We start from the raw sequence: 21,632 nt of genomic DNA, 5'->3' as shown, positions 1-21,632 counted from the left end.
TAACGCCCTGCAGTTCCACAAAAATGCATAACTGGCGGAAGTAACACATTTAATCGTTGTAATATCGTAATGAAATAAATGGTCAAACAGAATATCCCCCCATATACACAGCATAACCATTTCGCGAAAATGCGGACAAAATTTTAAGTAATACATAGTTACATATATTCCGAAAAACGAAGAATCAACTAAAAAATCCCGGAAAAGAACGACGGCAACACGAATAAATAATCGCGCAAACGGACGAAACCAGCCCTAGGCCCGTCATCTGCGGAAGAACACACTATTGGTCAAGTGAATGCGCTTAATCAATATAATGGTGCAGTTTAGATCATTACCCGCCGCGGTGGCTCAGTGGCTAAGGCGCTGCGCTGCTGAGCATGAGGTTGCGGGTCGATTCCCGGCCGCGGCGGCCGCTTTTCTGATGGAGGCGAAAAGCGAAAATGCCCGTGTGTTCGAGATTTCGGTGCACGTTAAAGATCCCCAGGTGGTCAAAATTAATCCGGAGCCCTCCACTACGGCGCGCCTCATCGCCTGCGTTGCGTCGGCGCGTTAAACCCTACAATCAATCAATCAAATCAGTTTAGATCATTGTCAAAAAGAAACAAAATAAAAAATCAAAATAAAATAACCCAACGTATTAAGCTACTCATAGCCAAACCTCGCTCTAAAGCACTCAATGAATAGTAGCGACGTAAGAATGCTAGGCACTATTGACAATTATCTGGATTTCTACAAATGCTTTTCTCATTCAACGTGGCAAAACATGGTTTAGGTGGTTATTCTTTTCACATGAACTTTAATAAAACCACCGAATCAACCACGATAAAGGAAACCTTCACTGACTGCACGGAGAAAAAAAAACACTGCAATGCGAGTTGATCTTAATTTCCCGTTATGCAGCGTGGTCTTTTGCAGTTACAAAGCAGGCGAAAGTGATACGCAGTTGTTTTTTGATCCCATATATTTGCTTCTGCTAGTACCAGAGATGTCAGCAGATCGTTTTCGGCGATGCGGGCCGCCCTTGAGCTGCTCATGGCTGCGGCGCAGGAGAAAGCCACCTCGCGAAATCCAGGGGCGGAGGACACACCGAATACAGGCTCCACTTTGAAACCCGCGCGAAACGTCATGAATGACGCTTCCACGGCTCGTGCTGTTATTGGCTGCCGCCCCGGGCCAGTTAAATGCCCGCACGTTAGACGCGTGGCAGCGGCGGAAAATATCTAGCAGGTTTGACGCATGCGGAGAGCCGGTTTTGGGTGCCAGGCGGGGGCCGTTCCGGCTACCGGAGCGGGGAATCGCGTGCACAGACGCGTCCCTCTCCGCCCATGTGTCCCCTGCTTTAGGCACTGGATTTCTGGACCCGTGATTGGTCTCGGGGCTCGTTAGTGTTGGTCTCACACCTATGCAGGGTATTGTGTCTCATGGTAAAGGTGTCGGGCTTGCTTGTATTCTACTCTAAGTGTTTATGTTTTTTCCTGGCTTTGTTGTGACGTGGTGAGGAGACGCTGTCGGGCTGTCCGTGATATTCTGTAGGAAATGGTTCGGTGCGCAGAGGGCAAATGCTAGTTTTAAATGCATAGCATTTTAGTAACTCACAATGTCACGCGGCGTTGGCGTGCGCTGTCGTAGTCCGCATGCGCGCCTTGTCGTAGTCCGCATGCGCGCCCTGTCGTAGTCCGCAGGCGCGCCTTGTCGTAGTCCGCAGCCAGGAAGAAATAACAGTTTCCGGCGCCCGGTTTCGAACCCATGACGCCGCGGGCGGAACGCAAGGTGCCCGGCGCACAACCGACCGAGCCACGAAACCGACACAGATTTCGATGCACCGAACGCGCCTTATATCCTTCACTCATTTCTCGTTTGTTTCGAAAGCGCCACAAGTTGTCCCGCGCTTCCAAAAGATGGCGACACGGGTCCCGCGATCAAGAGATACGACTTGCCGGCGCACCCCCTCGGAAATGCTGTGCATTTGATCGTGCCCCTCGCGAGGGGGATGTCTTTTTTTTTATGTGACATCTTTGAGATAGATCATTTATTCCTCGCGGCTCTGCGAAAGATTAAATGGAGGAAGGACCACCACTTTTTCCGACACAATCTTTGGCCACAAGCATTTTGAGTTCCCTTGTCGCTGTTGCCTTTGTTCCTGTCAAAGTCTTTTCTTTTTTGAAAGTACATCGTGATGCAGCACTTAATGAATACCTTGGTGATGCTGGTCTCTGCCAGTGCACGCAACGTCACGGAGGGATGGGGCTCTCACATTCATTACGCCACATGCTCGAGAGGACTAAACGCCATATAAAGGGTTACTTGGTGCATTGTATGGTTTTTAACGACTGTGCACAAAAAATATTCATTTGTACTTTACTTGCTTGTCGTGCATACGCACATGCACTTAAGCAAAGGCAGCAAGGATATTTGTATACAGGAAACCCCTCTGTTAAGACAACAGGTAAGATAAAAAATATACGTCCGCGCAGTTATGTCTCGTGTTTCGCCCACAGCTGGCTGGAATAACGAGCTAATTTTTTTATCTTTCTGTGTGGTAAGCAGCTCATCAGTCTGTTGTAATGAGCGCTATGTGTCCATGTTGTTAGATTGAATAAATATGCAATGGTCGAATTTTTTAGCGATGTTTAAAATATAAAAATTGATTTATAATGCAAGTATATTGGTTGCGTTTTAAAGGAACGCCTTTTATGCGTCTTGGACCAAAACATTTTCCGCTACAAAAGGTATTCATCAGAACAACTTCAAAGAAACGTGTAGACATAATTTATATGCCCCTTACAGGACCCAGCGAAGACGGTAGGCAGTCTATAAGCTTTTTCCGAGGTCTAGTGCCAAGCGCGCGTGTAAACGCCAGTTGGCATCTATGTGGAAATAGTTTGCGGTGTTACCTCGAGTTGCCGAGATGCTGACTGTAATTTCAGCAAAACTGGCTGATTGAATTAATTTTTTTTAGTACAGATATATATGTTGGGAAATTCTAGCTTAGCGTGCTGGTCACAAAGTACCGCTATAAGAAAAGTTGCTTTGAAACTCATATAGCAATGTCAGTCCTCTAACAACCTAAAAAAATCCTGAGCCATACCACTATTTCACGATGGATGGCCAGCATAGATTTTTAGCCCGACATGGTGTTGACACCGAGTTTAGGTCAAAGATACAAGGCAAGTTTATTGCTCGTGAGCGCTAACGGTGGGCATCCCTAAGAAACACACACACACACACACACACACACACTTACATACACACACACACGCACGCACGCACGCACGCACACAGGCTTTTATTTTGACTCTATTAATCTTGAAAGTGGTGCCTGTTGATATGAAATGTACCCAAAATGCGTATACAAATGATGAGACGTATAAATTTGTTGTCTAAGCCGTGTTTTGACTTTAAAAATGGCGGATAGTGCAAACTAATTTTGTCAGTGTGCATATCGAAGGGATGGGACATATAAGCCTGAGTTGCAAAGCATCGGTGGTGACGGCATTCGGGATGTTTCTTTTCCAATACGTCGCATAATAGAATGCCTCACCTTTGAGGGGTACACAACAAGTCCAGGGGTTTTTCATTCCCGGACATCTACAACGCATGAAGCCCCAATGATGTCAACTTCGTTTAAAAGCCCTGTACAGTGTAGGTGCATAATAAGAAATGCAGCTGCTTCCAAGGCACCCGTATACAAATTCAGTCTACATGGGCGCTACGGGGAAGATTTCCTTCGGGGGCTTTTTGCTGTGAAAATTGCTACCATCAACAGGGCTCAGGAATGGAGGAGGAAAAAACGTGCGTGTGACATAACAATGACTTCTAGATGAGCGCATTGTCTGGAGTCGGGTGCGTGGACAAAAAACAGATTCCGGGAGAGCTGTTTGAAGTTGCACCAACATATCCTTCGTTGCAATAACAAAGTGTGGCCTGATTATATGCCCACATTAGGGCCCCCGCCTCTAGCAACAGGAAATGAAAGCCAAGGGTTAGAAAAGAGGCAAAAACGTCATAAAAGTACAAGGTGGCATGCAGGCATGATCGAATGGGTGTTTCGGAACATAAGTCAAAGCGAAACGTTTGTGCTTGCATCATTATGACTACTACCGCTAGTTAACATTCGATGGCTTTAAGCTCACGCGCACACATCAGCTGGCGCGCATGCGCCCACTCATCGACACATTAAGTAGCACAATCTCCTACTTCGTGCAGTAGACTAGAAATGTTAAAAAACAGATACTTCCTAGGAACACGTCGCTTTCGATGAAACCTAGTTTTATATCGCAGAAGTACTATTACATGATTGAATTCAAACGTGCACATTACTTTAAAACTGCAATCCCAACTCAGTAATTTTAGTATTAACACCAATAAATCCTGACCAAACGGATGACGCTTGCACACTAAGTTATCTCGTATTAGAATTCCAGCTACGTTTCTTATATTCCCATCAATAGACATTTCATGGAAAATGAGCGCGGGGTTTTAAATCACTGGGATAAATTTTACTGGGACAGAATAACCAGCGGAAGTAACGCGCGCAAAATGCACAAACAGAAATTAGGGAAAGCATAATAAAGGGAAGAATGTGATGCCTATTTACTTGTCAGGCTCAAGCCGTGCGACCAGATATATAAAATCAGAAGCACCTCCGTATAACGATGACGATGGATGACAGGGGAAGACTTTATGCGTGTGAAAATCAAATGGCGTTAGTCGGACAGATATAGCGGAAATCTCCCAGGTGTTTCCGCGAAAAGAAGTCCGGGACCAGGACGCTTTTTTCCTCTTTAACTGCCGCGATATACTTAGGGTGAGTTAAGGTTCAGCTGGTTATTCTTAGGTTTCCTTGTTGTCTAGGATTAGCTGATTGTCATGCTTATTACTGCTAAAACGATTCCCACTCCAATCCAATCCAATACACTTAATCTAATCCCATTCAATTCAGTCCAATCCAGTGGCGGCGGCGGCGGCTCCGGCGCGCCAGCTGTGCGCCGTGAAACGTCACTGCTCCTCGCGCATACGCTGCACGGCTCTCCAGGAGCCACGCGAAACTGCTCAACCTCGGCCAGTGTAGCTCACGCTACAAAAAGATAAAGCGGTGGTGGCCCGTTACCTTGGCGGATTGAGATGAAGGTACGGGTGTCCCGACACCCCCCCCCCCTTAATTTTGGAATTTATAGGCCAAAATGTTGACTCCTCTAGTCGTATGAAAAGTCTAGTTGATGATTTTTTTTCTTTCTCGTATGTTTGGTTTTCCAATATTTCGGGGGAATAAAAAAGGCTGCTTCCGTCATTCTCCTCCTCATCATCACTGATAGAAGCTTATCGCACCCCTCAGAAAAAAAAACCTGGATCCGATCTGGCGCAGGCGGATAGTCGTCGGCTTCATTGCCGAGGGACCCATAATCATCATCATCATCATCATCATCATGATGATGATAATAATAATCGTCGTCGTCGTCATCATCATCATCATCACCTCTTTCCATGTTTAAAGTTGGATTTCCTGCAGTGAGCTTTGGTAACGGCACCGCCACCAGTGGAACTGAGACAGCTACGCTTTACTAAGAAACAAAGCTAAACGTTCATCCAGGATATGATGAAAATTATGTTTGTTTAAAAATGCGTTACAAAAGCAATGTTTTCACCACAAAGAGCCTGGTGGAATGGGCAGATCATTACACGAATTGATAGTGATAATAATACCGGCAGTAGGTCTGATACGGCACTTTTCTACGGGATAATCTTTTAGCGTATCGGCACGTCACGTAAAATGAAGATGTTAGCATGCCGGACGTGAGTACGAGAGCGGATTGTACCAGAACCGTTTTTGGAAGGCTGTCTTAGGCACATACAAGTCCCACCCTCTTCGCTTGCTGTTATATACGCCGCGCTCCGCTTCACGCCGCAATACCTACATAGGGTGTTTTAAAGACTCAGGTTTGAATGCCAGTATCACGGTACCGCGATACTGCGATACTGCGATACCGCGATACCGAGATATCGCCATATCGCGATATCGCCAGTATCACGATATCGCGATACTACCCCCGAGATACTTTTGAGTATCTGTATTTCAATAATGAAATACATTTTAAAAATGGATTTGTATCTCAGTAGTGATATACTTTTACGCTGTGTTGTTTATATCGTGACATATGCATGTAGGAGTATGTCGTTACATTTTTCGTGGCGCCGAAGACGTCGCTATTTTGTTTGGTTGGAGCCATACCGCCTGCTTTCGTGTACCCTCTCTGAGTTTTACATCTCCTGAATTTCCTCTAGGGGGGGGCAATGCTTGCTTGAAATGCTCCTCGAGGCACCGATGAGGCAGCCGGGTAGATAATTGCCACCACATGACACATGTCTGTGTCCTGGTTCTACTTGGTTCGGGCAGTCACATAAAGGAAATCGGGGGGTTCGACCACCGAAGCGCCGGTAAAACGCGTGTCGCCACTCATTTTACTGTCACTGGGTATTTTATACTATGTGCGACCCCAGTATAGATTTAGCCTTGCTGTAAGACGTTCCGGCTATTAAGGCGGTGTTTGTTTGGTATGACACAAACCTGTGCTCTTCTGCAGCGGTAGAGAGTCTTCTCTCGGTTGCGAGCCTCGGGCTCCAACCACGTTGACATTGCCTAGAAGACAGCTTGCTTGAGAAGCTGCTTTTTCCTAAGCGCTATTAATCTTGTTTTCTCATGGGGCGAGCGAAGTTACCAATTTTCTTCAAGATCGCATTGTATGAGTGATTCAGTTTTGTGGATCTATTGGCTTTCAAATAAACGCTTCCTGAAAAATGTATTTTAGAACATCAGACCACTGAATTGAAAAACAAATTATTTCAGTACCTGTGCCGTATTTTTTATGTGCTCCGGAATATTGTTTTTTCCTGGACCTGCAAAAGCACAGGTAAAATATCCCGTTACATCAGACTTAACTTTATCTTAGTATCGGTATTTTAGGCGCCCAACGCATGTATCTAGGTATTTGTATTCCAGAATACATTCCAAGTATCTTACCGAACTCTCCGTCGTCATCTGTGGTGGGAAGAACTTTTTTACTTTTATTCTCTTCTCTCTCATTCTCATTTTCACCCCACCCACCCATTGACTGCGGGAGGGGGGGTCACGGGGCATGGCGGTCAATACCCCATGGGGCATTCTCCGCTATGTCCCTTTATCGCATATCGGGCCCACCATCAACGATAACGATGACAATGACGGCGACGAGGAGGGGATGGTGTGCAGCCTACGCGCACTGTGCCATCGCCGCTTGTACACAATGTAAATAGATCATCCATCATCTGTCATGGTTCCTCTCATCTGTTTCCTGCCGCCAAGTAACAATATAGAGTAGCCGACCGTTTTTCCACACTCCAAAAATTCGGACTTGCTGGATATTACGGCCTTTCCTAAGGAACCGCCAGTTGTATCATAGGAATGAGGTATATGAACAACGAATATTTCCGACAAAATAAATCCAAAAGCTTGATTTTTCTGACACAGTTTTCCGTCACAGAGCCACGGTGCGACTCCAGGACGGCGCCATTTTGAATCATGGCCACCCAGCTAGGTTTGGATTGGAGGGGAATTGGCTTAACTCCCGGGTAACCAACTTGGATCTTCAGCGACATTTCGAGAGTTTGCTGGAGGGGAGAGCAACATAGTGTTGTGCGCGGAGCTAACGAACGGCAAGATCGTGCGCAGTGACCGCGCTCTCTCAAAGCGACTCTAACTCCGGCGAAGACACTCCCGGTGTCCATGTATAATAATACGCCGTGTAAGCGCTCTCGCACTTTCACGTCCTATCTCCTGCCCCCATATCAACTGTACTCACATTTATTTCTGTAAATAAAGTTATTGTTTAAAAAAAACTGCCCGCAACCGTCATTGCCAAAGCTTTGGATTTGTTGTCCAATGTTTACAAAGAAAACGTGACGCTTGCAGATGTGCAAGCAGACGTTCTCGCATGAAGGACGGATTTAAAGCAAGGAACCATTCGCAACCTATTCAGTCCTGTTTAAATAACGTAAAATTCGTTTTTGCGATCCGCGGATTCTTCGCGCTGCTGTTTTATTTCGACGATTTTTCGTTCCCCTGCGGTCCGAAAAATTGTAGTTGATAGTCCGCGCTTATCGGTGTGTTTCCTTTTCGGAAGTGTATCTGCTTTTGCAAAGTTTTTTACTATGAACGAATGCCAACTTGCTCTGTTTGTTTCTCTTTAAGCAAGACGCAAACACAAAAACGCACTTCTCATCAGGATCCTGATAAGCAGTTTCGTTTGTAGAACAATTCCTTACCTGTGCAGCATGGACTTGTCATTGTTACTACCACAATCATCTTATCGCCACCGAAGATATTCGAAGATATTGCTTTGAGATAAAATCAGTTGTAGTAGCGCCTGTCCTGTCCGTCTGTATTGTGCTCTGTATGTTAAATCTGCGATAATGGTTACTTTGAACTCTATGAATCAACTAAACTAGCAGCAAGTTTAACTAAACCGTTACCCGTGTTTGTCAGCCGCCCGCTGCTCACCTACCGAACGTGACCCTGACAATGTGAGCGAAGAAGGATACAACAAAGAACGTCGCAACGAGTAGCGATCCGGTGCCTTGGAAACAACACTTTTCATGAATTCCTTCAATGATAGGATCAGGTAAACGCACAGTGCTCCGTTGGGTTCGGGAAACACAGGAGCGCTGGTGATGCTCTCTGAAAGCGTCCTACGGGCGCCTAAAATGGAATTCACCGGGGCACGCGTGCCTCCGGTCTGAATGAGAGCTAATTTTCAAGGCACGGCCTCCTGCTTTTCGTGCGCCTCGGCGTCAATATAGCCGGCTCTCTGTGAAGCCCGTGCCACTCGCTGCGATGTTTCTTTCAGCGTTCGACCAAAGTTTACACTCGAAAATACCGTGCTAATCAAGACATTATATAACCTGAGTGATTTGATTTGGAGGTTCAAGGGGACACTAAAGGGTGGAAACAAGTTGGCCTGTATCGATGGATTGCTGTGCCGAAAATCTAAATCAAACATTATCGTGACTAGCAGTAGTATAATGAGTCAGAAAACGCGATAAATGTGAAAAGGGCGACGACGCCGCGTACGTTTTTTGTTACGACGGTTTGTCGTGTCATAAAAGTGATTAACGGCGAGAGCTCATTGGAGAAGCATCTACAGATGTTTTCCTTAAATAAACAGTTCTTCGTGGGTTGAGCACGTGGAATAAACGTAAATCAAAGCTTTCCGTGAGCTCATCGTATCTAAAAAACACAGACTAAATATTTTACACACTGCGAGGCAGGAAGAATTGGTGAGTAATTAGCTAAGTCAATAACCTATGACGGTGAGCGCCCGAGATCCTGCAAGCAATATACCCGAAAGGAAGCAGCTAGAGTCCCTACACAAGAAGCGGAGAAAGTAACAAGATGCATTGCGGGTGGTTAAGCGACCTGCCTGACCTAATCTTCCGTTCTCCGCGCGCGGAGTGAGAGGAGTAGAAAAAAGAGTGACACTTTATTTAAAATGTTGCTATCAGTGAAGTGCGCCCGGTTCGAACATAATCGTCCCTGAAATGAACTTAGTGCGAGTGGTTAGCTGACCGATCCGCCCGCTCGCCTCGAGCTGCCATTGACAATCCGTAAAGCGTGCGCCGCTTTGCTCCTGTTATGTTTGAGCCAGGGGAAGCGCGGGCAACGATGACTGCCGACATGGATGCTGTGAAGTGTGTTTACAGGTGTTTATTTCACGCTAGGTTCAGACCATGCGAAGAAAATATGAGATGGCTGTGATCACCGGACAAGGTGAATTAAAGGTGACCTCCAGAACGGCGCCAGCGGGAAGTCCGAGACACCGCGCTTGATATTCGAAACATCGCTTGTTGCTTGAAAAGCGGCTTCGTCGCAACCCTCCATAATACCAAACGCTCGCAGCCTGTTTGATGGGGTCTGGGGCGCCGGAATAGGCGGGCACACTGGCCGCTCGCTCATCTAAACGTGTTTCTCATTCCGTCGATTAAAAATCATAAACGTCCCAGCCAGCCTCCTTGGCCAGAGAAACGTCGCAGTAGTCGGCCATGGCTTCGAGACGTAAAAGCTACCGATGCCAGTGTCTACGCTCTAGTCCACACCGGTGCTTCGCTCCCGTTTTGTGATGCAAAGGCTACGTCACGAAAAAATGAAAGGGAAGCGGGTGGCAGGAACGCCAGCTTTGTTTACTTATTTCTCAGCAAATTACGTATAGTTGCTCGTCGAACAAAAAGCCGAGAGAGCTACGAAACGTATGATCATTCAGTTAAAATAAAATTTCATTCCGCCCTCTATTGTCCGTTTAAGGCTGCCGAAAATACATGCTGACTATGAGGCGCGTCGTAGTGGAATCCTCAGCATAAATTTTGACCACGCTGGGATCTTCAACCTGCGCCGAAATCTCGACACATGGACGTTTTCCTTTTCGCCTCAATATGAAAAGCCGCCACCGCAGTCAGGATCTAACCCGTTTCTTTGTGCTCAGGAGCTCTGCGCCACCACAGCGGGTGGAAATTACGTAACCTAAACGCTACAACTGCAGTTATAGACCCGCATGCTTCTAGAAAAATCTACAAAAATTTGCCTTTAGCTGACCTCAAATCTGCTCTCTCTACTTTCCACTTCTCTGCCAAATTCCACGATTAAAGGGCGGGTGCGGATAATCGGGTAGGATGAGCAGCTTCAGGCGCAGAGCACATATTGGATCCGTCGCTCCTTAAAGGAGCCATGAAGAGAAAACAAAAGTTTGTTTTATTCGATAGATTAGGTGTTTCATAGTACCCCAAGCGCTTTCCCGGAAACAAATGATGCTTTATTCACTGAGAAATAAGGCAATTTAAGCCAAAATTTTAAATCTCCCGTTAAAATTGAACATTCCGTGACGTGTACAATGGCGTCATAGAGCCGGTCCATGAAACAGATACTTAGTATGTCGACTCCATATAGCACCCACACGCGGGAGTCGTCGAGACGGCGGCCATTTTAAAAATACTAGTAAAACCTAGTGCACCCGCAGCCCTCGTCATGGAATCGCCTGATCCGGAGAACAAAACTCTCGCCGAGGAGCTCGGGCTTGCATTTATTTAACAACCTCACACCACAAAAACGCTCAATGCTTCTAAGTGCACGAGCGGCAAGAGTTGTGGGATACGCGGTGGACGGGAAAGCGACCATTCCGCGATAGCCACAACAGACGAACGTCCAGCCGTCGGCACCGCTGCCTCGTCAGCCCCGTCGCGACGGACGAATATAGACTGGTACGTATGTGCGGTATTTTGATTACGGTTAATAATAGTTCAATTTCAGTAGCAGTATCACTTATGCCAGTTGGCCGGTGTCGTGTATGGAAAGCCGTTCGCGCGAGCTCTCTGCTTCGACCAGAAAGATACGAGCGTCAATGTGCGGTGTTTACGGCATTTTTTTCCGCAAGGTCAGAGCGATTTGACGAAGTCGGCGACGAGCGCCAGCATGTGCCAGGAGTGAGCTAACGTAAGGGTCCCTGCCGTAATCACTTCCTCGGAAATGAAGCGAGCACACTCGTACTTCCTTTAGCTCTCTTTCTCCTCCGTTTGCAAAGTTCACAAAACGTAGCCACTTGCTTCGCCTAGGTTCTTCGTTGCGCAGCACATGAAAGGAGATCTCCTCACCGGCGGGGATGTCGCACTCCCTCGACGATTTGCCCGTACTACATGGGCATTTCAAAACGCAGCAACGAAATTTCATTGTAAAGTACTCGAACAAACTGAAGTTTTCAGTGGTTGTAAACTGGAAACGAGCTCGTAACGACAGCAGCAAGCCAACACCATTCGAAACTTACGCGACGACTGGCACTATCTCGTCGCTTCTTGCTGTTCCTTACTCCCCTCGTTTCTATTTTTACCTTTGCTGGTTGGCGATATGACGGCCAACCTCCTGTGAAGGGATTACGATACGAAGCAAGGTCGCGGCTGTGCGTGCCTGAACGGTTCGTTGGCCCCGAAGAGCTTCGAACCCGAAAATTCGTCTGCGCGACGGCTAGATGTCGAGCTCGGCCGGCGCTAGTTTCGTATTCATTGGCGCACACGCTTGCGAGTTCGTTCGGACCTTCAACCGTTTACTCCACCGTTCTTTGTCATAAAAAGAATGTGCAGTATGTTTCACGGGCATTTAGCTCGCTATGCAAACTGTAAGCTCTGCCTAACATGCGTTTGCTTTTGCCGGCCTTCGCCAATCGCAGAGCATTCCCAAGTGACATCACAGGTTCTGTTGCGGAAAATGAGCTGGTGGGTCGCATGGTCATTTCCTTTTTTCCTAATTATGTAGCTTATTTGAGCGAAGTTTGCGTTATAAGTGGTGTCGTTATGGTTCTAACGAGGCAATCTTTCGAATGAATCAAACTGGTGTTTTCTCTTCATGGCTCCTTTAAACGAACACCGTATCAACTTATCCACACACACACCATTTTAACTTTTAAGTTTAGAGTAGTTTGTAAGGTATATATATATATGATCATATTGTCACGAAGCCAAAGACCGCGCCGTTGTCTTCAAGGAAAACAAGTTTATTGGAGTGAACTTGTGCTCCCCTAACAACTCAAAGAATACACAGGCGGCGAAGCAGCAGTCAGCAAAGTGACGTGCGTAAGCGAGCGTCGGGGAGTCGAATACCGCGGTGTCTGCTCTGCAGGTTTTTATCTTTTCGCGCCAGTGTTTCTCGAACCGTCGACTTACATCCAGAAGATTATAGATCAAAGAAGATTATTCCAGGCTAGAGACGTTAGGGCGAAACGCTCTCCGTATCAGAACGAGATAAACCGTGCGGCATAAAAATAAAGAATGGAACACGCGTTTCGCTTGGGACACACATAACATAGCCGGGCGCGGCCGGGCAGTAAAACAAAACATAAACAAACAATTGATTGATTGTAGGGTTTCACGCGCCGACGCAACGCAGGCGATGAGGCGCGCTGTAGTGGAGGGCTCCGGATTAATTTTGACCACCTGGGGATCTTTAACGTGCACCGAAATCTCGTACACACGGGTGTTTTTGCTTTTCGCCTCCATCAGAAAAGCGGCCGCCGCGGCCGGGAATCGAACCCGCGACCTCGTGCTCAGCAGCGCAATGCCTTAGCCACTGAGCCACCGCGGCGGGTACATAAACGAACAAACAAACAAACCCAATGCATCGTTCGCGGCAATATAACGGAACGTAATATATGTGGCGGGGGTCGCTGATAGAAGAAAAATACGCAACATCTAAGTTCCCGGTAATCGGCAAGCTGCGCGGGTTTGTTTCCTGCCCCCCATCCCCACCGCTCAGTATTTCGCTGCGTTGTGCGAAGCTATGAATCAGTGAATCTCAGCCAAAGAGGATACCTTTTATGGCAGGTTACTTGAAATCGCCTAGCCCAGGAGTTATTTTGGGGACAAGTGATCCTGAATCACTGGAAGTACAAAATAGTGTATTGGTCTACCAACAGCTGTACTTCTCAAAAGCGTTTTCAACCGCAAGGAATTTTGCGCCAAATGCGAAGCCATCTCGAGGAAACAAATGCGGGCTGCAATGCATTCTGAGGCTTCTTTTACGTCTTCGGAATGCCAATCACGCCGTCCTTAATGTCTCCTGAATGCCAACCACGCAAAATGCGGTCTCCTGGCGCTGCGATCATCTTATAAGTAGCTCAGCCGATGCAAGACGGTAAAGTTAAAAGGACTGTCGCAACGACAAATAACGAAATAGCATCCGTGCGAATACGCCGGCCGGCTGAAACGCTTTGCATAAATTTGCATCGAGGCGTATAAGGCCAGAAGACTACAGAACTGTGGCTTTGCCAATAGAAATTTCTTCCTGCCTCAACAGGTTTTGGCTGTTCGAACTTCGCAACACGTCACTTGCGAAACGAACAGCTTGGACAGCGAATGAATGCGGCGATTTTTGGGCATTTGTTTACGTGTGCGTACGTACGCGCGTTTGTACGTGTGGTGCGTTAGTGCGTGCATGCGCGTGTTCGTCATAGGGGTGCTTTGTGTTCGTGCACTCCTATCAAATTTAAGTTTGGAACCAAGAGGAACGGTTTAGCAATACGATTTCCCGAGCGTTCATACCTTAAAATGATGGTGCCGAACCGTAACCGAACGAAGCGGAAAACGGGTATCGAAGTTATTTTTGCCGCAGCTGAACCCGAACCCAAACTATTATATTTTCAACTGGCTGAAGCCGAACCGGAACTGCACGGGAAAAATAAACAACGAATAGCACTTCACGACGAAACTGTTAGAACACGTGGTGTTGATAATGCGCAGTCAATGTCATCCGGGCTTTTCTCTTTCACGCACGATATACTTCGCAACCTCTAGCTCATTTTTTTCAGAGTAATCATAACATCATCAATGCTCTTCACGTGGTTCCCACACAGTCTTGATCAACCTGAAGGTGGTCGCGAGAGCATCGATCGGTGGGCCTTTCAACTTACACCGCGGCCGTTTTCCGAACTTTGCAGATAAAGGTAGCAGTGCCTTCTCCCCGTCGTTATCTCTTGCATGACACAATCCTGATACACCCCCTAACATGGCGCGCTGGGTGTTTTTTTGTCACCCGAGCGATCACCGTTATTTAACTCTCTTGAAGGTACTGGCATCGCTGAGACATTATATCCCCACTTATTCGGACAGTCCTCGCTACATCGAATGCCGCTATATATGAGGCTATCTCTTTTTCTTCTCCTCTCCTCTGTTAGTCCTCTTTTTACTAATCGTCTAAATTTTTCCATTCCCCTTCCTGCAGAGTAGCATGTCGATGTGCGCATGTTGGCAAACCTCTCTGCATTTCCTTCTTCAATAAAGAACTTCTCTCCCGCTCTTCAGATTCATCCCGACAATACGTTGCTGCTGGTCACTCGTCCAGAGCGCTAGGCTGACCAAAAGAAATGTCGCACTCAGCAGTCTGCAGGCGATATGAATCATCCACTTTTCCCTTTCGTTGTTCCGAATGTATAAAAGTATCGGGGCTTCAAGATTGCTGCACTACGCAACGGCGGAGACCCACACCCTAAGCATGCCTCCTTATTGCATTTCATAATTTGTTTAAAAAGGTGCCCACCCGCCGCGGTGGCTCAGTGGCTAAGGCGTTGCGCTGCTGAGCACGAGGTCGCGGGTTCGATTCCCGGCCGCGGCGGTCGCTTTTCTGATGGAGGCGAAAAGCAAAAACGCCCGTGTGTACGAGATTTCGGCGCACGTTAAAGATCCCCAGGTGGTCAAAATTAATCCGGAGCCCTCCACTACGGCGCGCCTCATCGCCTGCGTTGCGTCGGCGTGTTAAACCCTACAATCAATCAAATCAATCAATTAAAAAGGTGCCCACCGGAAAAGTGTAAGCACTTCGCAAGTGTTATCCGCAGGAGAAGTTTCGTGGCTACGCCACTAGAAAGGATGCATGTTGTATAACCGCTTCCGGTGGCCGTTTTTCTGGTGTTGACAAAAAACGAAAACGCCTATGTGTCGATATTTCGACATTCGTTAAAAATCCCCAGGTGATCTTTCTTTTTTTCTGCCGCCCAGCAAAATACGGTACGCCTCATCAGACATGACCAGATTTTTTACAAGTGTGTTCCCGCAGACAAACATTGAGAAGTTTAGACCCGTCACTTGGTTTGCAAAGTATAACGCGCAAAGTTCACACGAAAATAGTTTGTGTGGTTTTTTGCTGCGTTCAGCCATCAAATAAGCACAAAACCAGGAGGTACATCTTTTTCTAGACGTCCCTTATCACTGCATATAACGCCTACTATAATCGTTCGATTATCAGGACGCCTAGCGCGAACAAGTTTCTACGAGGAATTTCTTGTCTTACATTGTCGTCAGAAGTTTTTTAGAAACCACTCAATACAGCTAATAAGGTAATTCTTCCCACGTTGCGGCTACAAAAATACAGAACTAATGTAACCCGTTTTTGATGCATCTTATAAAGAACCATCTTGGCTTCGATTTGTGAAAGCTTAAAAAAATTCAAGACAACTTTTTTATACTGGTTTCCAAAATACAACAAATGCCCGACTTATCTTGAGTTCATTGCACTGCATGTTTTCAAATTGAACAATTTTTGCTACACCAACCAAGATTGGCACAAAAGCCGAAAATGATGAAAAATATTACTGCTGAAAAATGATCTCAGTAGCTTGTGTAGATTCGGAAATATATGACCCGCCATTTTGACACTTTTGAAAACGTGTCGAGTTTGAAACATTTATTGAAAAAAAATTCCGTCTGGAAACAAAAAAAAAAAAAAAAAACGTCAGCTCATTTATAGGTATGAAACGTCCTGGTAGAAGAAACATATGCTGTATAGCTGCAATATTTTGTGTTTTCCAGAGGTAGAAGTTTCGAAATTTTGCGCGATTCTTAAAATACGTCTGTTACGAGAACCGACTTTGGAATTTGGGAAAGTTTTTCTGCTGCCAGTCAACTTCAGATATTTTATTCCTTGCGCAAAAGAAGCTATGGAGACATTTTACGTCCAAATTCAAAATTCCGAAGGGACATCTCTCTCATCACTAGTAAAAAGAACATCAACTAGTCCCTCGGACGACATAACGGCTGGGCGAGAAAGTGGCTGGCGAATTGCTACTGCTGCATTTGTTGTCTCTAATATTTCACCATTCTTATTGGTAGAAACCAGGATTCAGAAATTTTAATTTGTATTATGCGTTCACGGGCTCTTAACCTACTATTTCTTCGGCGATTAGATAACTGATCGAACCAATTCTCACACCGGCTTCAAGCTTCTTAACCGGTATGCGAACCGGTTCGGAACCGTAACCCTAACAATACTGTTTTTTTTTTCGACGCAGGGCTTAACATACGCTAATTTTAAAGCAAATCTCGTATGTTTCCTAATGTACATATTCAGCTCCGCATGAAAACGAGAAATGGTACCATCCTGCTACACGGGCCGCTTCCTTTCGCCTGTGGCTATGGAGATACACACGGGTATAATAACGTGCGCCCATACCTGAATTCTAGCGAGAGTATTCTTTGCCGTTCTCTTAAGGTAACCATACCTTACCGATACCTTCCCACCTCGCTTTCCGTGGGTTTGCTATTACGAAAAGCGCACGTGCCGAACAGAATCGCGCTTGGCTGCGAAGGCTCGTCTTACCCCCTCACTTTCTGCCCAGCGTGCTAGCTTGCAGTTGTGCTCCGTTGTCACTTAAAATAACGGAAAGCTCTCAAAAGTCACAGCGTTTACACTTGAGAGGAGTAAGCGCTTGCATTGACAGGTGTATAAAAGATGGACTCGCGCAGCACAATCTGCGTCATGGTTATGCATAATGACGAAGCGCTTAACTCTGATACAGGGGTTAATACACGAAAACGTATTCCGGAATTCTGAACGTCTGCTATATACACACGCTTTCATGCTGAGAACTGTTGAAAAGTGTCGGTAAACTCTGAGTTAACAAAAGTAACAATATTTGTAGTGTGTTGTCCGCCAATTGGATATCCTGACATCTCCACCGCGTTAGCTGAGTGACGATAAAGAAAAAAAAAGAACATAAACATTGCCGCTTAGATAGTGCTGTGCGCGAATAGGATATCCTGACATCTCCACAGCGGTAGCTGAGTGAAAATAAAGAAAAAAAAAGGGCACAAATACTTCCGCGTATACAATTCGGTTCTTGCATTTTCGAGATACTGCTAGAGTGCCCTATGATATATTTGTTGCGATGGCATTGTATTCCTTATGAAAATGCCGCATGACTGACCGGCATGCGGAACGCCCTCGCCCAACCAATGCCATTTTTAGGAAGCAGGCTGCTTTGGGGCGGCTCAGTTATGCGGTGCAAACCGAGCCACCAGAGCGGGTGCATCTGATGTACGCCTGTGTCTGCTTCCCGTAGTTTTTGACGGACGCCTAATTTTAGCTGCTGGAATGTGCTTCTTCTTGGGTGGCTGCTAGCTCTTGTATTGTGCAGTAATTATATGTTTTAATGCTGTAAAGAAAAAAAGAAAAATGGTGACTCAGCGACCAAGACGTTGTGTTGCTGCGCCCGAGGGACGCTCGTTCGATCCCTCCCTCAGCAGAGGTTTTTTTTGTTTTTTTTTGTTTTGTTTTCTTTTGTTTTTTATGGAAGACCAGGTTTCGGCTCACGTTAAAGAACTTCTGGTGGCCGAAATTTATCTGGAGCTGTGAGCTACGACGCGATTATAAGCCACGCATGGTTTCGTCGCGCAAAACTAATATACTTTTTTTTTAGATCATAATGTCGAAGGCATAGAGGCATGTTCCTGGCCATAAATCTTCTTCATTTTTTTCGAAGTATACATACTGACTTTTATTTCAGGTTGAGTTCAGTTTCAATTTATAATTCAGAAGCATTGCGTATAATGCAGTGCAATGAATCGGCAAGAAGTACACAAATCCATTCCATTGTGTTCCGCTGTGAGTGGCCCTCTTGTTAAAAAGTGCATATTTTAGTGCGTTGTTGTAAAAAGTAAGATTTTAGTGCGTTCTTGCAAAAAAAGACCTTATTTATAAGAACTCGCTTTTTTTAAGACTGGGCAATAACATTCTGATCAAGCAGTATGAGCTATCGCTATGAGTTCACTGAAATTTTGATTTAAAAACCCAATTCTTCCGCTTCTTTTCTCTGGTTAAGTCTCTCGTTAGGGTGCAGGACTGCTTAAAGGATTATCTGAATTTGCCTCCCTTTTTACACGGAAAACAATACGAAAAATAGGCCTTAGTAATAGTACGAACAGACCCATTTGATGGCTTTGAACAGTGTTAGTGCTGAAATAAAGAGACGAAGTGAAGTAAACAGGGTTAAGGCACACTGCTTTAAAATTGTGATACACTTCACCTCTTTCGTTCATACATGCAGCTACAAAAATGTGTTTGTTGTACATATGTGTGAAATTGAATATGTATGAAAATCAAATATAAGAAAAAATGATCGGCAACATCTCTCACCCCTTTCTTTCTCCTGCGTTCAAAATTTTTGCAAATCCACTGGTTCCTCTTCGTACTGGTGGGGGCGAAAGCCGTGATCCGTAGGCAACTCACAGCGGGACGTCCGTTGGTTGAAAATACACAATCTGAAGAGCTTGCACTTGATGAATCGCCGGCTAAGCGGTTTTTTTCTCGGCGAGATCTTCGTCCCGACCGCAAACTCACTGTGCACAGCCTTATGAGTACACTTTCCGCAGCCACTTAGAATAGAGAGTGCGCCAGCACAGTTCACAAGCACAGTTTCACTGAAGCAGCAGTGTAACGTGCGACGCGACGGATTAAATTGCTGCGACGTCACTAATTCTCGGTCCAGTAGAACGGATGCAGCATCACTTCTCAGCTACTGTCGTTCGCGACCCAACGCTGCCCCCGTCTTCCGCAGGCCGCCTCGTACGAAACCGATGAGTCGATGGAATTGTTGGCGCAACGTGTGCCAGTGGGCCGTCGACAACGTGCCTTCGTCGAATACAATGAGGCCGATGCGTGTGCGTTAGGTGCGGCGGGAGCTCAGTGCCGAAGAATTACAGGGGAGGCACGGCCGGGGAGAGAGACAGGCGGGCGCGACAGCAGCCGCGGCTTTCAATGGCGCGAGCGCCCGGCGCACGGCGATACTTGAGGACGGGGCGAAAGGCGGTGGTACGCGCGTAGAAAGGAAGAGGGAATGCGCTTCAATAGTAACGCAGGTGATTATAACAGCGAGCGGGGGAGGAGCGGAAGAGACGTGGAGGAGGTTGGGGGCAAGGCCGCCCGACCCCGAGGCTCGGCGGGCGTCCGTCGCGGACCCACGTTACACACCCGCTCTCCCGCGCGAGATTTCTCCTCTTAATTCCTGGGCTCGTTGTTTTTTCTTGGCCCTTGTTGGCTTTGTTTCCTGCGCTCGGTTTTTACTTTTCCGCGATGACCGCGGAGCACTTTTGCCGACGAAGGAGTGCGCAAGAGCTGCTGGGGTGCGCTGGAACGCGTGTCGCAGCGTTCCTTTCAGTGAGGCGACAAGCAGTGTGACCTCCCACTACCTTGCGTAATTGTTGCGATGAAATAGTCACTGGTGGGAAAATCAGCGGCGTCAAGAGCGGGATACGGAAGATAAGAGTGTTTGATACACCTAAGAAACCGTTGTATTACGCAAAGGTTCAGAAAGCGGCTAATTAGTTATTGTGGTTGCAATATTACAATGCGTGTCCACTTGATCGTGATGTGCTCACACCTTTTTATTTTATGAAGGGTGTTTAAGCGCTTCAGTTAAAAAAAAAAACTTTAGACGCCACAGTAGGGCCAACAGTTATTTCATAAGCGTTATGCTGCTTAGTTGTGATTAGGTACAAGCTTAAGAATTTTGATATAGATTGATTGATCACGATCTGAGATATCACATGCATATATATCGTCTATTAGATTGATTGTGGGGTTTATCGGGGCATAATTGGCATATTGGCATAATTTATTCTCTTTGTATCGTCACAACTGCATGACTCGCCACAACATGCGGTACAGAGAGCCACCCCGCTACGCGTTTCCGAAGCCGTGCTTGTACTAGTTGTATCACGCCTCCGACACGAGTCCCGCCCGAGCGCGGCGTATCGACGCGCGCGATGAGTCATCGCTCGGCGAGGTTTTCGAGAGCACGTTCGTCGGCTCAACCAGTAGCTTAAACAACATGGCTGTTAAAACTTTTATATACTACTCGTTAAAAAGCGATGGTCTATTGTTTGACTGCTTTGCTATTTAGTGTTCGGACAAATGTTACGCTAAGATTTATATTTATGAATGAAATCGCGTAAAAATGAAGGATACAACACGTGCGTAATACGTAAGCTCACCCGTTTTGTGAATTAGAATTGTGTTTCTTTTTCCAGGCTAACTTAACCTCTGAAGCCCTGAAGCATCATGAGAATTTCGGAAGCTTTCCTAGTACAATCTCCCTTCCATGCCTGCCCGCTTCCAACCCATCTCTTATCTCTCGCATCTGTCCCTAACTAAGTGAGAATCCGTGCATATCCTAGCCGGATTGTCTACAGCTACTGTTAACCAGGGCTCAACGCCCCTATGTGCCACCGGTACCACGAACGAGCAGACTTAGCCCACAAGTTATGGCGATGTCTGCAGGCGGCCACACTAGTTCGCAATGTCAATTGCCGTGAGCGGTGAGAGAGCGTACTACGCCGCTCCAGCCCGGAGGATGAACTCTGTGCGGTCCAACTGGCCGAAGACTCTGCCAGAGCCCATGAGCTTCTTGCCGACGCCTAGGAACTCCACTTGGCAAGTAAATAAACTTTTATTCCCTCTCTTTCGCGGCTATTTCATCGCACCCTGCGGCCTTTTCTGTCTTCCTCTCTTTGAGCACCTTTCACAGCTCGTCTTTAATCACTGTTGGAAATTCACGAACAAGTCAGTTCATGTAGTTGTTTCCTGGGCTAATGTTAACAGCGTACAAATGAGCATAGACCCTTTTCGCTTTTACCACAGTCTTATTCATGTTGCTTGCAAGGGTATACCTTTGTTGTGTCTGAGGACATATATTCAATATATGACCATAGCTTTTTTTTTAGTTGCCCTAAAGCATCCTCCTTCTTGATATGGTTCTTGATTTCCCAATGTTGTAAGTACGAGTGCACTAACCTTG

General features: G+C 46.4%; 1 protein-coding gene across 4 annotated transcripts in view; it reads right to left on the bottom strand.

Annotated features, from left to right (window-relative positions):
• LOC144153684 (uncharacterized) overlaps positions 1–19,659 on the bottom strand; it is a 163,729-nt gene extending 144,070 nt beyond the window's left edge. For all 4 annotated transcript variants that reach the window (XM_077685354.1, XM_077685355.1, XM_077685356.1 and 1 more), the window contains exon 1: positions 18,974–19,659. The gene's annotated coding sequence lies outside the window, so the exon portion shown is untranslated. The remainder of the gene's footprint in view (positions 1–18,973) is intronic.
• Between the last annotated feature and the right edge of the window lie 1,973 nt (positions 19,660–21,632).

This window comes from Haemaphysalis longicornis, unplaced genomic scaffold, assembly GCF_048455015.1.
Source record: "Haemaphysalis longicornis isolate Haplotype H1 unplaced genomic scaffold, Haemaphysalis longicornis Haplotype H1 scaffold_9, whole genome shotgun sequence".
NCBI classification, from domain to species: Eukaryota; Metazoa; Arthropoda; class Arachnida; order Ixodida; family Ixodidae; genus Haemaphysalis; species Haemaphysalis longicornis.
Note: the sequence above shows the minus strand (reverse complement) of the source record. Positions and strands in the feature narration are given on the sequence as shown.